The 21,730-nt window shown below is 40.1% G+C and overlaps 1 pseudogene; it reads right to left on the bottom strand.

The window, feature by feature from the left end:
* Positions 1-3,092: 3,092 nt before the first annotated feature.
* Positions 3,093-6,039, bottom strand: LOC139450014 (dopamine receptor 4-like; annotated as a pseudogene).
* Between the last annotated feature and the right edge of the window lie 15,691 nt (positions 6,040-21,730).

Raw genomic sequence — 21,730 nt, 5'->3', positions numbered from 1 at the left:
TCGTGCCACTAGATATGATCAGAAGGTCTGAATGTATGTCTGATACCATGTCCCTTTGATGCAGCTGTCAGCAACATCTCCACAATGGTGCACAATAATACCATGAGGCTTTAAGATCGCTGGATGTCGTAAATGCGATACTACCAGGCTTATACTTTTACGACAGTGTACAAATAACAAGAGCAATGCGAACGAACGACAAACTAAATATTGCTTACAATAACAGTTTTGTTTTTGTACATGTAAGTGGTCAATTCAGACACAATGGAGATCGATAAGTCCATCGCGCCTAATTAACTGTTGCAGGATTCTGAGCAGATGGAACTAGTGCAGCGCCTGGTGGATGCGTTACCCATCATTAATGAAAGTCATGGTCATATGGGTTGGAGATAAATCGCTGGATGAATCATCCAGGTGTGTAGGATGTAGAAGGTAAAACACACGCACGGCAACGGCAGTGAAGACATTAATTGGTTTTAGTCAGATCTGACTATAAACGAGGAGCGTTAGGTGTTGCAGATTCACAAGGACAACCTGCAAAACAAGAGGGTTCGAGAACAATACGTTGTTAGAAGTGTGATGATACAATTCATACAAACGATATCATCTCTATAAACGAACATATTAATCCTCTTTACTAAATAATACTCACTAAGCAATCGATCTTCTCGAACAGATTAAGTTGTGTTTAGAGTAAGGTTTCTTTAGTCAGTGAAAGGATACAGACACCTGCTGGATACCACAGCATTGGCTTCTCAGTTGTCAACTGCCTATGGAAGAATTGTTCCAGACAGAAATCTGAAATTATTACTTGTTGTGAGTTCCTGCTGGGAGCCGGGGGTAAGTAGCTAGATTCTGCCGAGCCCTGGCACAGGCGCTGATCAAATCAAATGTCAGTAATGACTAAGTCCCTGGAGAGGAAATGTCGACGGTTGAGAAGAGACAATAAGCGTCTGAATTTATCGCCTTTGCTCTAATCCATGATGGCTGTAGAACTCTTAGGTAAGACGCGGCGAATGCTTACAGATGATTTGACACAAGGTCTTGCAGAGTGCTAAGCAATTGATTTGGGATCTATGTGTGGATAATAGGATGTTGTATTCTGTTATACACCGATTATACAATAATTATTATATCATTACAACTTTTCACTAACATTACCATTTCACATGTATTGATAATTCAAACTGGTTCTCAGTTAGTGTTGTGTTAGTGTTTGAGTTAGTGCTCTACGTTTCCTGAATCCTGATACCTATCAACACCCATATCTTCTTTCAGTGTCTTAATCATTACTAGAAAACACGTCCCGTAATTAAGTGATGAAATCGTGTTGCGTGCATCTTAGATAGAAGAGGATTATCCATTTGAGAAGTCCCTGAGAAGTATATTTAAGATTAAAGAATCCATAGTAACAAGTGTTTGAATATGCCGATAAATTACTGTGTACATAATATCTGAATTGAAATATAAGTGATGAAAAGAACATGAATGATACAAAAATAAATTAAAGAAACTAAAATTTATATATACAAGTACTGAATTTTACTGCAGAATATTACGCTCTTGTTATACCTCGGACAATTAACATACTGTTGTGGAATACAAAGGCCACAAGTTACAAAGAACATTTGCAATATTGCTGTCCGTCCAGTATTCATTGATGCATGCAAAGGAGGGACATTTAATGCGTATAAATTAGATAAGACTTTCAGTAATGGTAAACCAATATCCTGGTTCGATTTAACACTGAACAAGAAATTGCTTATGCCTACAAGAAAGGAATATTCGTCGTAACGTTCGACTTCCTAGTTGTAATGAATGAATTATCCCTGAACTCGGTTCTTCTGGCCAGCACATTGCACTGAAACTGTCTCGTCAATGAAAGCATTCCTGATTTATCGATCGGGCTGTTGCATCGTAAACTCAAAGGGAGGGAGAAGAAGTCTGTAGGATTTCCCAGTTACCTGTTATGTCCACGCTGCCATTGGTCTCTAATGTGATTTGACACCGTGAGCATTGCGATAAATATTTATTGCCCTTTTGTACACAGACGTATGTATATTATTGATTCACAGAGTACCACATATTTATAGTTCACCGAACACCGGACACTTTGTCACATAGAAGATCTTTCCATTATGCCACTGTTCACTGTCCATAAGAACCCCCCCACCCCCCCACCCCGAAGAGAATAAAATTTAAAACAATAAATAATTAAAATTTAAAATTAATTAAAGGTTCTTCGCTAACCTTTCAACAATTCAAATCATTTACCAACTTTGTTTCAGATGGAATTCATGATCACACGGGAAAGAAATAATAACTATGGGAGAAGTAACTATGTTTTCCTGCATTTAAGTGAATAGTAAGAGGCTTTGAACCTATCAAATACTATTCACTACAAAGCCTGACAGTGATGAGTTGATTTGTTTTCAAATATTGCATTGCAACAATCTCTATTATCCCCACAACTTGTCTACAGATAATTGTAGGGCAAGGTATTCTCTGGATAGAAGGTGGCATTATGAAGAGAACATACTCTATTTACATAGCCTTCATTCATGACATGTACAAAACATAAACATCTTTATGTTAAATGATGTATTTCATATCAAAATAGATATACACCATCGTTGTATCTTAGAATTCAAAACAAAAGTAAAAAGAAAGAGTATGAAGCAAGGTACATGTACCCATGAATAAAAGTTTGGAAAGTGGGTAAATGACACATATAATTCAACACGAACGATTATAAACTTAAGGATGAAATTGTGTAAATACACCATGAAAGACCATCTTTCGCTTACAATTAAACATTCATGATTTATATATTTTAAGATTCGGAAGACCGCATCAATATAGTAACTGCCCTTGCACTGTAACAGATATATACTTGAATTTGGTGTACAGCTTCGGAAAATATTTACTTCTTATGGATATTAATGTATTGCATATAAGTACCTCACTATGAGTGCGTGAGTTGAGGTTTACGCCGCTTTTAGCAATATTCCAGTTATACCACGGCTTCACACATGTTGGGAATCGAACCAGGGCCTTCGTGACAAGCGAACACTTTAACAACTAGGCCACCTCACTGTGAGAAAATGATAATAGTTTGTGTGGCACTAGTTCTGATATGTTATGTTATACTCATATTATACTGTGCGGTGTTACATAATACACTAAAATATGCCAATAAGTCATTAATAATAAGTCATTGTCATGGGGAGATAAGCTACGTTTTACATATCACAGGGTTCATAATTTAGGTATTACACAATACTGAGCGAATTAAGATGAAATGAGTATATGTATGTACTCCCTGGTATTCTACACACATAGTTTGTATTTGAAACCCTTGTCATAAAATGTTCAGTAATAAGAAACAACAACATATGCACCTTAGAAATAGAAAGTATACAATATTAAATTTTGAATATGGAATCAAAATCTGGAACCTGAACACAGGCAAGCATCGTTATCATTTATGCTCTTGAAACACCTATATCGCCCTTGGAATTCAAGGTTTACAACTGTTTGGGTCTGCATTATGGGATCATTGTTAAAAACTATATTTTGAAACGTAACACACGCATGTATAGTGATTTATATGTACAATCGATAGTAGCGACATCTGAATCAACACGACAATGTGTCCTACTTTATAAAATAAGAGAAAGCAATTGTGTTCGGAAGAAAAAAAACATTTCCTGTTATTATCCATTTTCCTTGATACACATCAACCTGACATTTAAGCATGTGTAGGGTAAGTCTTCCTGTCAGTGGCAGATGATGGAGCATGCAGCTTGAAGAGCACTTGTGATCTTGTGACTGTCACCACTACACGTACAGAGATTAAAGTCAGCCATGCTACAGTTACAGCCGTGAGTCACCACTGGAGTGGGAGTTCTTAGCAGACACCTCCTGATCACTGTCCAGTAAGCTTGTAGAAAAAGCTTGTTGGGGAATATCCAATGACAAACACTGCTGCTTGGTTCTCTGATCCCGCATTTGGGCCAAAGCCTTTTCTTTTCTACACACGTAATGCCGAAAGGCACCGAAAATAAAAAGGTCCCAGAATCCTCTGGTAAAGGAGAACATTTGAAGCACTTTATACGCACTGGCGTCATTTGTTAAAAACGACGCAGCTCTGTGATCGATTAAAAAGGAAATGATCTCCAGCGGTAGGTGACAGGCTACAAAACATACAAAAAGAGCGAATGTAAACACTATTACCGACATGGAAGGTTTGTAAGGCCTACCTGGCTGATAAGCATTCCGATTCCGAGTTACAAAAATCACAAACAGACCGAAAGTTCCGATTGATGGAAATAAGAAAATGATAAGGAAATCCAGGACAAGAAATATCTGGTAGAGATACATGAAGGACTCCGAGACAAAGCACAAGGCAACTCGTGTAGGTAGGTGAGTGTTGAAGGTGTAGTACTCAGTGGAGTACAGAACCACAGACCAGATATTGTAGGACGCTGCGAAGAACCAGCTCAGACTTGTGAAAAAGAGGCATCTTCCTGGAGACAGTAAACGCACTTTGTGGTTTAAAGCGGCCATGATTCTCTCCATAGCTAGCATTAGAATGCTGTAGCTGATTGCTGTTCGTGCTACGTTCGAAAAATAGAAGTAACTTTTACACAGATATGGCGAAAGGTCGTTGACAAATTTTTGTACAATATCCAAAGGTATTGTTACAATAGCTGTAATAAGGTCACCAACGGCTACCGAAAATACCAATATGTTCGTTGATTGTCCCAACAGCTTCCTAGTGAAGTACAGAAACAGTAAACAAACATCACCAGCGATTATCACTAGGTCAAATGCCACTTCTACAACCACAAAAATCCAGTGGAACTGGCGTTTTTTCCAAATTCTCGGCTCCACCTGGAAAAGTTACATTTGAAAATGTGTCCTCCAACATAATGACTTATATTCACTTTAAATCCATTTGGTGTACTGATTCAGCGTGTCACTCCAGCACCATCAAATCACCTCGAACATTCCTCCAAGCGAGTCCCTGTGTTGCCTATTTGTATAGCCGTAACACGATCCCCGTTCTATAGCCATTGGCGTTACAGTTTCCCATCTCGTACCATACTACAATGCAGTCCTCAAATTAGGTCGATGTGTGAGGATCTTTAATCAGTAGTGAATGCAGAGGTTGAGGAAGGGCATGAAAGGCTACAAGTTAGTCTGGGTACAAGATAATGACTTCACTTGGGCTGCATACCTTCTGGCAAGTTTAACAGAAGAATATGCTTGTCAAGAACGCCATTGCCGAGTGATGTTTCACTGTCACACATCATATATGATAAGAAGAAAATATACTTTTATAAATTTATACCTAATTCCGAATACTTTCAAATTATCTTAATAAGTCATGGTACTTCAGAACATGTCTTATGCCGTTTTTGTGAGTGTAGACATATGCAGGTCATTTCCGAGGAGGGTTCACTGATTGCCTGTTGATGTCCTCCCATAGGAAATCAATCAATTTACATGAATTGGAATAATCTCCGAGCTATAATCCTCCCGGCAATCATTCACTACAACAAAGCAGATGTCATCGATTAATTATCCTTCTTTGTCACCACTTGTCTAGTGTAGATCCTTGTTGATATGTACAATATATCCTCTTTACAGTAAACGTCAAAGGAACATCATAATCACTTTACTAATGTCCACAACACTCATCTGACCTGTGCACTGTACATCTTTCACTTATCAGTCCTTAATACCAGCATGGTGGAGTCCCAATTGGCGTAGGTTCAGATTTAATAATCTTGTATGTTATATGACAGAAAGATTGTAACTCAGTCTTCATGCGGGATTCTCAAATGTTACCCATTTCCAGGTGAATACACTTCCCTATCTGGTGTCCATGCATGCCACTACACTGCATATCAATTGAAAACACTGAATATTATCCTCATCCTCCGCAGAAACTATGTCCACGACTTCTCCTCTCGCCACCAGCAATGCAGTACTGCCCCCTCCATCTCCGCGTTGGATATAGTTCTGCCTCTAGCTAGCGAGGGCTTCAGTAGTGAACAGTGTGGCGTTAGCACTTATGACCAGGCTGTTTCATTGATCAACGCTGCTGTTGTTAGTGCATGATCCAATGAGAGAGCGGTCATGTGTCCTTCTTTTAACAAGTGCAGGATGTAATTAACTGGAAATGATCGATTTATCCTCCCACGATCACAATTGTATAAGACTAATTTCCACAAGGAGAGACTTTTGTGATAGCATCACTGTGTCTTGTCTTCACATCACGCCAGCAAAATGTTCTTAAAGGAAACTGATTTTTACGCGTATCCTGCTTTTACATACACGTAAATTAAGGGTCTCGTTTCAAAAGAAAAACAGTCGAACACACTTTGTGCTTTTGCATATACAATTACAGTTTATGCAGTTTCAGGTAAATGGGTTTCGAAGTTAATTCCGACTAAAGTACCGTTGTCACGCCAGGGAATAATACAGTTTCTGTCGGTTCCAAATTCATTTAACGCTGTTAAAACTGCAGGTAACCGAGCCCTACGATGTATACAACAGTATGCAATAATGTATTATTTTTAAGGAATCTGTATCAAGCTGCGGATGTCTTCAGTTCAAGTCTGTATGAACTGTTTCACCTTTGGGAAACGACGCACACATTTTGTTGCACAAGACCACAACCAGAGACGGATGTGAAGTTTATATACTTTACATGACTGAATGGTAGTATTGCAAGTGAGAAATCATTGAATAAATTCTTTTCAAAACGGTTGGTTGGTTGGTTGGTTGGTTGGTTTGTTGTTTTACGCCGCACTCAGCAATATTCCAGCTTTATGACGGCGGTCTGTAAATAATCGAGTCTGGACCAGACAATCCAGAGATTGATAGCATGAGCATCGATCCACGCAATTGGGATCGATGACCTGCATCAACCAAGTCAGCGAGCCTGACCACCCGATCCCGTTAGTCGCCTTTTACGACAAGCATAGTCGCCTTTTACGGCAAGTATAGGTTGCTGAAGACCTATTCTACCCCGGAATCTTCACGGATCTTTTCAAAACGGACCAGCGTTACATGTTTACCATCACGATAGGAGTAAAATATTCCTTGCAAATTACAAAACAACATATGCGATATTGAAACTGATAAAGAATGATACAGAATGTTTCGAATGTGACCTTCGGTATATATTGGAATTATACCTTCTCATGTCGTTCACATGTAAGCGTACCTGTGTCAGTGTGGTCCATTCATCAATGTAGGCGATATGGTGATAGATTTCTTGGCAGGATAAAGCCAACGGATAGAAAGTGTATGCGTTTGTGTATCCAAATACAAACGGTAGGTATTATTTTGAGTATTCACAAACAAACATATGTCGTAGCCCTTGTCTATCATTGAAACACATTGTTACGCCATTCCATGTGTTGCAATAACCAGGGTCTAAAACGTTTCAGTTGGAAGCTAAATACAAGAAAACAAGGACAATCACCATCACAAACCACACTCCCGTAATAACCTCTACATGTTTCTTCTGCGGCAGTATGTTCCCATGAAAAACATATACATGTATGTTCCTACTATACTGCATACCTTCCTATACCTTAGTAAATTGTTCTTCATTACAGTCTTAGAAGACCCGTGAAGATCTGGGGTAGAATAGGTCTTCAGCAACCCATGCTTGCCGTAAAAGGCCTCTATGCTTGTCGTAAAAGGCGACTAACGGGATCGGGTGGTCAGGCTCGCTGACTTGGTTGATACATGTCATTGATCCCAGCGTGGATCGATGCTCATGATATTAATCACTGGATTGTCTGGTCCAGACCAACGAAACCAACATACAATTTTAGAACAACATTTCATACATAACACTATTAAGAAAGCGTACAACTTTATAGAAAACAACTTCGGTTTATTGCATACAGCGACGTTTCGATACAGATTCTTATACCGTTATCAAGCTTGATATCAAGTTGCCTCAGTCTGGGAGTGCGGATTCGAAAATGTACTTTACTAAGAAAGTGTTGTCCCAAATATGACATTTGTTACATTTGACCACTTTCTAAATGGTATTGTGTATCATAGTTTTCAGCCATGGGAGCCATGCCAATTTACTCTTGTCAGAGGGGTACACAAAGTTCGTTATCTAGACCACCAGTTGTCGGACTAAGGAGGTGTTATCCCAAGTATAACATTTGTTACAATATAATCATTGAAATGGAATGAACTCACATTTTATCATTGTTGACGTCAATCGTATGTTAACAGTATTAGTGTCTCAACACGATTTTCAATATCGGAAAAAAACTTCTTCATTTTTTTATTGAAGTAAGGATGGTAATGAGAGTAATAATGTGCGCATCACATTAATGTTACGATACTCGTTTCAACATTAATGTCATATTCTGAAACTCATTTACGTTGGGAAGGACACGCTTACCCTTTTCGTGAACACCAGGTGTCATCATCAGTTGGCAGTGATCCATTCATATACCTGATTCTTTCATATTACAATAGTTAATCTCTCATGCCATGGCAGATTAACATTACCAATATGAAAGAATCGGATGATCCTTAACTTCTTTTGAGTAGTATATAATTGTCACCACTATATTGCCTTTTACGCTCAATGAAATCTGTTTTGGTGGAAAATCGAGTCTTGTTATGCTATGTCGTCGACGTTCAATTTATGTTAGTAAAGACACACGCTCATATCATAACGTCTGTCTTTCGCATTGATTTCTGGCTTTACTTTCATTGTTGGAGTATCACGGTTCTACCCAAGAACTGCCTGGTATGGATACACGCATACACCTTGTCGAGGAAATGTGACAACGTTAATATTGTTCTGCTCTACATAACTATTCTAGCAATATCACGTCGAGGGACACCAAATAGGAACACGTTGTACCCATGTGGGGAATAGAACCCTGATCTTCGGCGTGATCCGCAAACGCTTCAATCATAAATGTTCCCCACTGTTAATTGAACAAATTGTAAATAGCAGTTTTATGAACTCTTTAACATCACTTAAACAGAGGTTTTAAGAAAACGGGCAATAAGGTTGTTGTCACTTTTTTACATATTAGTTTTTTTTCCAGCTCAATTAACAAAAACGTATAAAATTAGTCGTTGGGGGCGTTGGGGTAGCCTAGTGGCTATAGCGTATGCTCGTCACACCGTAGACCATGGGTACAAAGTGTATGTAGAGCCCATTTCACGGGTCTCATTGAATGTGTTTTCCATGGATGCCAACTACAACAGCAGTTTCTCATCAGACCAACACATGTGCAGAACCAAAAAAATAATCATGACTGAACACAGAATACAGAAATAGGAACTTCGCACAACAAACACTGTTCTGTTTTAAATCCCAATGACTCACCAACACATTGCGACAACGGAGGCTGCGTGCAGTGTCAAATGATGGCGAGTTGATATTCGATTGATGAGGACGCGACAACCTGTCTTCGGGAACAATTAAAGTAACACAATATCTTCAACTGCAATCAACACTGGGAAATGATCAAGGTAGTAATGAAAATGCTTCTGCCACCTGGAATTTGCCGATATTGCACGGCTTAGGGTCAATAGTTGGGGCGTATTGATTAGTAATGATGGTTCCACATGTGAAGCTAAACCTATTCATTTGATGTTGTTAATGAGGTGTTAATTGGGTGAAAAGTATTTTGAGCTGCTGCTCTGTATCACGAACAGATTGTGAAAGCGAACCCATAGTAGTGGGTGAGCAAGTTGGGTTTAACGCCGCTTTTAAAAGTATTCCAGTTATATCACCGCGTGTCAGCTAAATGTGGGAGGAAAGCCCGAAGTGATGCAAGTCTCAGACGTTTACCACTTTGGTGAAACCCACGAGCACGGGTATGATGCTGACAAACCTAGAAACATAATCGGAGCAAACCGGGATTTGAACCCACCATCATAGGTTTCTGGCGTGCCCAAGGGACGCAACTCTGCACAGCGAATCGCGGCGCCTTAGACGACTGGGCCATCCGTGCCCCCCCCCCCCCCAAACCCATAGTAATTGACATGTTGAACTGAAGCTGACTTTGTTTTGGTTAAAAAAGGTGAATAAAAAAGAAATCGGTGTACGATCATTAGTAGCATCTCTGAACACCTTAATATATATATATATCACTGACCGAAATGATATGCACGTCTCAGTGATGAGCAAACACCTGTTGTCATGAATCACTGTATTGATATGCGAAAGCCTCATCACAATTGTTCGCGTGTATTGTTTGGTTCTGGTCGATATTGGGAAGGTAAGAGATAGTGATAGTATGAAACCAGATCAAACGTCTGCAATGTACATCCACTTGTGACCCGTGAAGATCTGGGGTAGAATAGGTCTTCAGCAACCCATACTTGCCGTTAAAGGCAACTATGCTTGTCGTAAGAGGCGACTAACGGGATCGGGTGGTCAGGCTCGCTGACTTGGTTGATGCATGTCATCGTATCCCTATTGCGTGGATCGATTTTCATGATGTCAATAACTGGATTGTCTGGTCCAGACTCGATTATTTACAGACCTCCGTCATATAGCTGGAATATTGCTGAGTGCGGCGTTAAACAAAAACAACAACAAACAAACAAACATCCACTTGTAAATAATCAGTGCAAGAGAATTTTGGATTGTTCACATAAAAATATGGTTATTTTTTTTCTAAAAACTGAAAATAATAAAATGCCTCTGACACTGGACATGTGTTCTTGTTCTATGGACACTAAATATATGGGATATGTTTATTGCTGGTGTGTCGAGATACAGCTGGACAGAATTTGCCCATCCTTCCCGGGATGTGATGAGGGAGCGGTCGTAGTGAGAGAGAGGTCAACCTGGTAATCTATATGTTTGTGCTGACTTCAGTGTCATAAACAGATGTCCCCAAGGATACGTGATGAGACACGCATGCTGTCAACACACATATGCCACGTCAATGTCCATAGTTAATGAATGGAATATCACAGTGTATTCACTGACGTCCCATCATTAATTGTACTCGAGCGTTGGGTACTTAGAACATGCAGCTGACCATTAATCAGAGACGATCATAGATAAACATTATTCACAGCAGCAGTTCGCGTATGTGCTACATTTTGTTGAAATACTAGCCACAGATCATGTTAGTCAGATAACGGTGCAGCCACGTTCATTTCATAATTATACGTCTTAAAACTGTTAGTGTAGTTACAGTAACTGGCGCTAACTTCGCTTAGTGAACGCTTAAGTAGATACAAGCAGGTATGTCATCCTGTCCAAACTTTATTTATTTATGTATTTTATTTATTTTTTGTTTAAAGCCGCACTTCCAGCTATATGACGGCGGTCTGTAAATAATCGAGTCTGGACCAGACGATCCAGTGTCTGACATCATGAACATCGATCCACACAATTTGGATATGACGATATGCATCAACCAAGTCAGCGAGCCTGACCATCCGATCCCGTTAGTCGCCTCTTATGACAAGCATAGTCGCCTTTTACGGCAAGCATGGTTTGCTGAGGCCTATTCACCCGGGTCTTCACTGGTCTCCAAAAATATATGAGCACAACAAATGATTAAAAATTTTGTTCTCAATCAGAGACATTTGTACATTTTTCGCTTAACAGTTGGTACATTGCACCATTATTGAAAGGTTAATGTCCTACGCACAACAATGTCTACTGTAAAAGCCGACGTTGAAAGCAGATACTAAATACATGTTATGTCACAGTGTCACAATTTAAGTGTATGACAAATTGATGTCTGGTGTCCCCATTTAAAAACATGTTATGGACAAACCTAATGACATAAGTAACATTCAACAGATGCATGTATTTTGTAGTTCGGTCTCTAAACAAAACTGTTCAGCCATATTGTCTACACCGACCACTAACACCGTGAAGCCACTTGTGTCATCGTGGAAAAATTATCCAACTGTTCTTTTAAACTCTACAACGGCGAAGCTGCATGACATATGGGCAAATAAAAACTGATCATCATCATTCGTTTCGGTCTTCTGACATACATCTCTAAAAAAATTTGATATTTGATACTTTTGTTTAACTTTAAAAGTGTCAGTTCTAGAGAACATGTCACAAATTTAGAAAGTTACTGACCCAGATCTAGACGAGCGACGCTCTGTAACATAGGTTTGTGTGATCATACGGGCCAAATGGACTAAAATGTCCCTTATCATATTTTGTCACATTAATGCGTCTTGAATTAAGTTTTTTTTCAAAATCATTTTTGTCCAACAGACAAAATATGATGCACCATAACTTGTTCTTTGAGTACTTGGTGTCAGCAGAAAGACGCTACTGGACACGAGACATGTCTGGCACTGTTCAACCGGCGTGCACTTATCAACCACCAGTAAGTGCAGGCTTATGGGCTAATGGATTTCTAAAGTAGGGACACAAGGAAGATATAATTATGACAAAGCTGAGATAGCCCCATTTAAGACTAAGCTTCCTGTTCATGTCACCAAGCTTAGCAAGTCAAAAACATCTTCACGGCGAGCTTAAATGCAGGCATAATAGTTGCCTCGGGTTATTTTGTAGGGTAGGTGTATTCAGAAAAGCATATTCATCGACAAATAGACCCCTACAGACAAGAGGAGCATACGAAAAGCACTTCTGACATGGGACACACGTAGTGTAGGAATAATAGGTTTATACAAAGACGTCTCAGATGTTTACCACTTTTGTGAAACCAGTGAGTACGGGTATAGGTCCTAGCAAACCTGAAACATAACAAGGGCAACTGGCATTCGGGCCCCCGATCATAAATTACCTGGCACGCCTAAGGGACGCATCTCTGCACAGCAAATGGTGGAACTTTATTTATGTATTTTATTTATTTTTTGTTTAAAGCCGCACTTCCAGCTATATGACGGCGGTCTGTAAATAATCGAGTCTGGACCAGACGATCCAGTGTCTGACATCATGAACATCGATCCACACAATTTGGATATGACGATATGCATCAACCAAGTCAGCGAGCCTGACCATCCGATCCCGTTAGTCGCCTCTTATGACAAGCATAGTCGCCTTTTACGGCAAGCATGGTTTGCTGAGGCCTATTCACCCGGGTCTTCACTGGTCTCCAAAAATATATGAGCACAACAAATGATTAAAAATTTTGTTCTCAATCAGAGACATTTGTACATTTTTCGCTTAACAGTTGGTACATTGCACCATTATTGAAAGGTTAATGTCCTACGCACAACAATGTCTACTGTAAAAGCCGACGTTGAAAGCAGATACTAAATACATGTTATGTCACAGTGTCACAATTTAAGTGTATGACAAATTGATGTCTGGTGTCCCCATTTAAAAACATGTTATGGACAAACCTAATGACATAAGTAACATTCAACAGATGCATGTATTTTGTAGTTCGGTCTCTAAACAAAACTGTTCAGCCATATTGTCTACACCGACCACTAACACCGTGAAGCCACTTGTGTCATCGTGGAAAAATTATCCAACTGTTCTTTTAAACTCTACAACGGCGAAGCTGCATGACATATGGGCAAATAAAAACTGATCATCATCATTCGTTTCGGTCTTCTGACATACATCTCTAAACATTTTTGATATTTGATACTTTTGTTTAACTTTAAAAGTGTCAGATATAGAGAACATGTCACAAATTTAAAACGTTACTGACCCAGACGAGCGACGCTCTGTAACATAGGTTTGTGTGATCATACGGGCCAAATGGACTAAAATGTTCCTTATCCTATTTTGTCACATTAATGCGTCTTGAATTAATTCTTTTTTTCAAAATCATTTTTGTCCAACAGACAAAATATGATGCACCATAACTTGTTCTTTGAGTACTTGGTGTCAGCAGAAAGAAGCTACTGGACACGAGACATGTCTGGCACTGTTCAACCGGCGTGCACTTATCAACCACCAGTAAGTGCAGGCTTATGGGCTAATGGATTTCTAAAGTAGGGACACAAGGAAGATATAATTATGACAAAGCTGAGATAGCCCCATTTAAGACTAAGCTTCCTGTTCATGTCACCAAGCTTAGCAAGTCAAAACCATCTTCACGGCGAGCTTAAATGCAGGCATAATAGTTGCCTCGGGTTATTTTGTAGGGTAGGTGTATTCAGAAAAGCATATTCATCGACAAATAGACCCCTACAGACTAGAGGAGCATACGAAAAGCACTTCTGATATGGGACACACGTAGTGTAGGAATAATAGGTTTATACAAAGAAGTCTCAGATGTTTACCACTTTTGTGAAACCAGTGAGTACGGGTATAGGTCCTAGCAAACCTGAAACATAACAAGGGCAACTGGCATTCGGGCCCCCGATCATAAATTACCTGGAACGCCTAAGGGACGCATCTCTGCACAGCGAATGGTGGAACTCGCCCCCCCCCCCCCCCCCCCTCTCAGAAAAATATTTTTCAAATGTAGACGACTAAAGCTAACTTTCCAATTGAAGAGAGGAGGTTAGTTTGCATTCTTCTGAGCTAGGCGCATTGTTAACTACTGTGCCAAATTCATACTTTACTACAGATACAGGTAGAAACATCACTCACGTTCTTTACAGTTTTGTTTAAAAGTATAATTATTAGTGTTTACCTTTTAAAGATATTTAACCACTCATGGATAAAATGTCCGGCTGTTAGAAAACACCACAATATCGATATGTTATATTAGTGTGTTTAGTTTGTAACAAATGGATAAAAACGATTCACGTTTTGTTTGAATTATACTCCGTATGACGATTTGCTTTCTAATCTATGACGCCTGCATGCATCGCAATATTTTGGCGATAGGTTGACTTAAAATATGTTGCAAGAGGACACCTGTTACACGACAGATCCATTTGCGTAGTAAACTCAAATGCATAGAATCAGACGCCTTGGTTGTCTTTTGCTGTCTTGTAGTTTATATTTTGTAATTGGTCTGTCGTTTTGTCCTAATTCAAAAGACACGAGACAAATCATCAGAGGAACCAATAAAGAGAGTATTGTTTTATACACATCGCCATACAAACATTTAGCAACTGTTTCTGTTAATTCACAATACAACAACCTGGCCTGTGAGGGTTGTCCATACTTAATTTGTTGACAAGGACAGAGGGAATACATGCACACACGCTATCGCACACAGACGGCGCCTATATACCACGACAATAATCTGTTTGTGCAACCTTGTAGTAACGTTACGTTCAGGTCACATGGTCGCATGGCATCTTCAGGTTATCGCATCGCATCTTCATATCATCAAATCGCAACTTGGCGTTTCGCCTTTGCCTTCGCAACAGAACGCGAAGCTGTGATATCAGAAATGCAGTGTACTAAGGCTGCAACCTGTCAGACCAGTGATCGATGAAGTGTTCAGAATACAAGGTCATCTGAATTTTGAGGATCTCATCCCAGACCGTCGACTAACTCATCATGTTTCAATAATGCCGCAGATGTCTTTAACTTCAGTTATAACACGAGCACTGCCTGGGCGACACTCTGCATGACCTGGTATATAAGTATTGGCTACTATTACCATTAGCAACGTCGTGGAATAATCACTATTTAATTGGTAAAGATTTTCAATCTGCCAACCCAGTTTCGACACTGTGATACCTTTTGGATGTTTGTGTACTGCTCATAGAGAATTCATAAAAAATGCTAGCCTTCCTATTACACATTACAGTTTAATCATCTATTACATGCACGTATTCATTTTCATCCTTACTTGTGTATGATCTGGGACAATGCATTTTCTGTGTTACTATCGTTCGCATGCCAGTGACATTAACACATATGAAATATATACATATGCACTATAACACGATGTGGACACAAATATATCGCAAATACATGCTACAGCTATAGCTGCAGTGAAATCCATAGGTAGAATAGGTCTTCAGCAACCCATGCTTGCCGTAAAAGGCGACTAACGGGATCGGGTGGTCAGGCTCGCTGACTTGGTTATTGTATGTCATTGATCCCAATTGCGTAGATCGATGCTCATGATATCAATCCCTGGATTGTCTGGTCCAGTCATGATTATTTACAGACCGCCGTCATATGGCTGGGATATTGCTGAGTGAGGCGTTAAACAACAAACAAACAAACAAACAAACACAGTAACAGGACCAACCGCAGCCTATATGAAGTAAAGTGAGTATTTGCAGCTTTATCATACACCGGATGGAAAACACAAGTGCAACACAAATACATTTAATTATGCTATAAAACCTTTCTTAATCATATGCTTCAGTAAAAGCCACTCTGTCAGGATCAACCTTAGCCTAAACCATGTACACACAGGCGTATTAATTCACTCATTGCCAGATTATGATACGAGATAGTTCATTTGATATATCACAGCTTCCTATTTATGATGTGACTATTTCTGTACCTTCTGTAGCATCCCACACCATCACAATACATCCTTGAGTATCTGCGTCCATTAGTTCGATATCTCCTGGCGCATGGTGGTGTTAAGGTAAAATACCGTCAATTATGATGTTTACGGCAGGCCAGGCTTCGTAATGACACATGTCCAGGGAGTGCCATGCTTTAGGCCACTGACTGGGGCTGCAGAGCTTTGTGTAAATGGATGTCCCTAGAAGTAAATGACTTATTATGGGGCATGTGCGAGATTGCATTTTTGAGGCCTTGGGGGTGTCGTGTCAAACCCTGCATGGGTTAATCACCACCTTTCATTCTAATCGAACAACATCAAAGGATGTGGGTATGAACTTCAAACGATATGAACAAATGCTCGAGATTGCTTTTTGATCAATTGATCAGTGTCGTTACATATAGGTTTCTTCTACTAGCGAACCCAATTGCTGTATGCAAGACGTCATTCTTGCAACGCCTTTAAACGTTTGTGGTGTTGGAATTTGAGATTATGTGTGTGACACCATGGCAGCAGGTATTACAGTACACAACATTATTCAAGAGGAATGTATCGGATGTGTCTGTGGTGCGCGGTAGCTTGTCTAGAGTACCAAATTTGGTTGTCTTGTATGACTACGGCCTGTAATCGAGTCTGCACCAGACAATCCAGTGATAGTTATTGATTGTAAGACCAATGCTTACGGGGCATGATGACAGGCAATCAACCGAGTCACTGGGCCTGACTACGCGATCCATTGGGTCGCCTCTTACGTCCAGTACAGCTTGGGACGAATGTGACTGACTCGTATCATTCGTGACCAACTCGTGTTATTCTTGCAGGTTACGGAAAGGGGCGAGTGGTGACGAATGTGACTCGTATGTATCGTGTCTATACCGATTCAAATGACATTTCAAGTCAATAACGGGTAGCATTTAACATAAATTAACAACACTGAAAATAAAGCATATCACCAAGATGTATCACCAAGCAAACAAAGTGGAATACCCAGTTAGGTATGAACAAACTGCATGCAATAAAACCAACTCTGGGATACACCTACTTGGGTTGCCAGTCTGACACGATGAAGTTGTTTTACGACGATGTCGCATTGGCCATAGCCGTTATACCCATGAATATTTGCTTAAAGGTGAAGATCCTCCGTTTTGCGTCCCTTGTAATGAGAGAATTACTGTCAAGACTATTTTGCCTGACTGTATAGACATTTCTCTCACAAGGAATACTTATCATCATTCAACGTCTTTAAAGGATCTTTTTAATAATATCAACGTTCGTGTAATTCTCGTTTTTTTAAAAAGAAATTTAATAAACTCTGAATTTTGTGATATTACGTGTGATATTATTAACAACTGATATTATTGAAGGCGGTGCCACTCAGGGAGTTAAAGTAGTCTAAAATTATTGTCCTTCTGACTCTGGCACGCAAGTCCATCTAAATAAAAGTGTAAATTATCAACTAGTGTTTTAATTACTTGAGTATGGTTTGATCTTTTAAAATTGGATAGCGTTGAAGATGACCACTTGTGACCAAAGTGATGACATAAATCCTGCTGGGAATCGTGCAGGAAGCAAAGTCACTGTAAAGTCCCCATGATCCCCAGCTGCAGTTAGGTGGTCTAGCTTTGGTTGCCAGTGGCATATAGCCTAGTTTATCTTGCTACCTAACCTACTGAATTCTTTGATTTTATTGTGAACTGGTTTGTTTTATATCTAAGCTGTGATACATGACTTACTGTTTTACTGTCCTTTGTCGACAGGTATTTAATAATTAACTTGTTTTCATCGCAATATTGCCGATGCTATGTAAAATTTTAACTCACTCACTCACCAAGCCTTTGACGTTAGAATGCAAAAAATCCGGAATTGTGCGCGTATTCATTTTTTGTCACAAATTCAAACCGTCAACACCAGAGAATTATATATCTCGATTATCTGTGGAAACGGATTCCAAAGGGTAAAAACACAAAGTAGTTACGTAAATTATTTGCATTGATCACTGAAAATAATGACAGGGTGAGCGTACCTTGCTCTTCCGGTAGCACCCGCCACTCACACAAATTCATTTGTTTGTTTATGTTTATTTTTGGCCTAATACTAGCTGCTGCCATATGGCGGCATACAAATGATTCCATTATGGACCAGACAATCAAATTATTGTTATTTGAATAAATGTGCACCTGTGCATTGCAGCCACATATATTTATTCTTCATATTTTTGGAACAAAAAGAAATTGCCTGCCGCAAAAATTGCATTGTCGCAATGCATTATTTAGAAAGAAAAAGAATAGTCTCATAGTTTTAATTAAACAAAATGACCCGTGAAGATCCGGGGTAGAATAGGTCTTCAGCAACCCATGCTTGTCGTAAAAGGCGACTATGATTGTCGTAAAAGGCGACTAACGGGATCGGGTGGTCAGGCTCGCTGACTTGATTGATGCATGTCATAGATCCCCATTGCGTGGATCGATCCTCATGATGCCAATCACTGGATTGTCTGGTCCAGACTCGACTATTTACAGACCGCCGTCATATAGCTGGAAAATTGCTGAGTGCGGCGTTAAACAAGAAACAAACTAACTAATTAAACAAATATCAGGTTTTGAAGCTGTAGCAATAATTTTGCAGCTGTAGCAATAATATTCACCTTTATTCTGACCACCAGAAGGATTTCTTTGCAATGTCAGAAAAACCGAAGGCTTTGCCTTCATCGGAGAAGACGTTTGATGTTGTTACTGATCTGACTGTTCAGTCTCTGGCTGATAGTGATCAACCCAAGTCTCATCCATGGTCACAAATCGCTCAAGGAAAGCAGCTTGGTCTGCTTCAAAGGACCATGAATCCCACGAGACATGATGAACCTGAAACGTTTGTGATCAGAAATAAGATGACTTAGAAGAAGAAAAACATTTCCATTATCATAATAAAGAGTCCATTATACAATTCCAAATATATCATAGGCATGTTTTCATCAATCACTAGCAGGTTGTGATGATGCCAGGTGTTAACAAAGAAGTAAGCGTATACTGCCCAACTTGTGCCTCCCGTCACAAACACATGCAGAGGCCAGTCAATTGTCACCTGATAAATGTGGAACGTAAAATATGGACCAGGCAATTGCATCGGACATAAATTTTGTACTTGTGCGTCAAAGTTAGAAATATCCTCCACATGTCTACACTAAAACTTCTAAAGGTTTTGCCAAGATCTTGAATGTTGTAACCCTGATGAAACAGCCTTTGAGCAAGAGTTGTAAGAGAAAGTACTTGTTGTAAAATGTAGACACCAGGAATATAGTTTTCTTTCTTGACATACGGTCTTTCTTGAATTTCTTGTCTGCATACATGCAGATCTAAATACGAAACAGATAAAGCAGTTTCACTGGTCTCCTAGTTTTGGTGGGGAAATCAGTAGAAGGAAGTCCTATTTGTCCATTATTGAACGATATCAGATCATCGATGTATTTGAAACTTCTTGACCAAATTCCTTTGTATTGTTTTTTTTCCAATCCAATCAAGGAATTGCACAGTGCATATTTATGGATAACCGAGAATTGCGAAACTGTACTAGATTTTATGAATGCTTCTCAAACAATTAACTTTGCTATAAGGAATACAAGTACAAGAGATGTTTTGTTTGTTGTGTTGACAGACAAATAATCAGCCAACATGGCCCTGATCAAGAATATTTCTGTTCGTTACTCTTAATGAAATACCACAGAAGCACACGTACGTATAATACATAGGTGAGGTGAAATTGGGCCTAACGTCGCGCTCGCCCCTTGAAGATCCGCGGTAGAATAATTCTTCAGAAACCCATGCTTGCCGTAAAAGACGACTATGCTTGTCGTATGAGGCGACTAACGGGATCGCTTGGTCAGGCTCGCTGACTTGGTTGATGCACGTCATCGTATCCCAATTGCGTGGATCGATGCGCATGATGTCAATCACTGCATTGTCTGGTCCAGACTCGAATATTTACAGAACTCCGCCATATAGCTGGATATTGCTGAGTGCGGCGTTAAACACAAACAATCGTCGCGCTCAGGGTTATTGCCATTACATAGCAACAGGGCGTGTGTGTGTGTGTGTGCTGGTTGTACTAGCCCGGACTTCTGACGGATACATGTACCATGGTGCAGTTTAAAATGGATACCCCACTTAGACACAGTTTACTGTTATATTCCTTCAACGCCGAGCGCCAGGCAGGGTAACAACAATTACCATATTTCAGTGTAGTTAGGTATGACACTGCCAAGGGATCGAAACACCGACCTTCCGCTCTCCGGGTAGACGCTCGATTAAGTAGACCAAAGAGGCGGCCGTATAATATACTGCAAGACACAGTGAATGAAACACATACATGGATATCCCTGGTCATCAAAGGATTAACTGTTAGTCTTGGTGTTTGTAATTATGTCCTGTTTAGTTCTCCATAATTTCTTTCATGTTACTGTGGCTGAAGCCTGCATTTGTCAGCATTCGGTGCGTACTTCGCGAACCCCGTTCTTGGTACACGTTGTTCGTCAAATTGTTCCATCTTCAGAGTCAATGATAGCAAAAAAAGAAGTTAGTCAGGCTACCTGACCGCCCGTGCCTTAATGAAATATAGTGAGTGAGTGAGTTGGGTTTAACTCCGCTCTTAACAGTATTCCAGTTATATTACAGCGTGTCAGCTTAATGTTGGAGGAAAGCCCAGGGGCGGTCGGGTAGCCTAGTGGTTAAAACGTTCGCTCGTCACGCCGAAGACCCGGGTTCGATTCCCGACATGGGTACAATATGTGAAGCCTATTTCTGGCGTCCCCCGCCGTGATATTGCTTGAATATTGCTAAAAGCGGCGTTAAACCATACTCACTCACTCACTAATGTGGGAGGAAAGCCCGAAGTGATGCAGGTCTCAGACGTTTACCACTTCGGTGAAACCGACGAGCACGGGTATGGTGCTGATAAATCTAGAAACATAATCGGGGCGAACCGGGATTCAAACCCACAATCATAGGTGTCTGGCGTGCCCAAGGGACGCAACTCTGCCCAGCGAATCGCGGCGCCTTAGACCACTGGACCGACCGTGCCCCCTAGTGAAATATAGAACCCATCTACTTACCCCTCTTACCATGAACATCCGGGTTGGAATGGGTTGATACATGTCATCGTGGATGGGGTAGATAATAGGTTGAAGCGTCCGCTCGTCACGCCGTAGGCCAGGGTTCGATTCTCAACACGGTTACATTCCTCATGGCCCCCACCCTGACACTAGCGGACCATTGCTAGAAACGGCGTAAAATCCTATTCACTTACAAAATCGCAAATGATATCACAACGAA

Source organism: Haliotis cracherodii, unplaced genomic scaffold (assembly GCF_022045235.1).
Source record: "Haliotis cracherodii isolate W230 unplaced genomic scaffold, xgHalCrac1.p SCAF_8, whole genome shotgun sequence".
In the NCBI taxonomy this organism is placed as follows: Eukaryota; Metazoa; Mollusca; class Gastropoda; order Lepetellida; family Haliotidae; genus Haliotis; species Haliotis cracherodii.
Note: the sequence above shows the minus strand (reverse complement) of the source record. Positions and strands in the feature narration are given on the sequence as shown.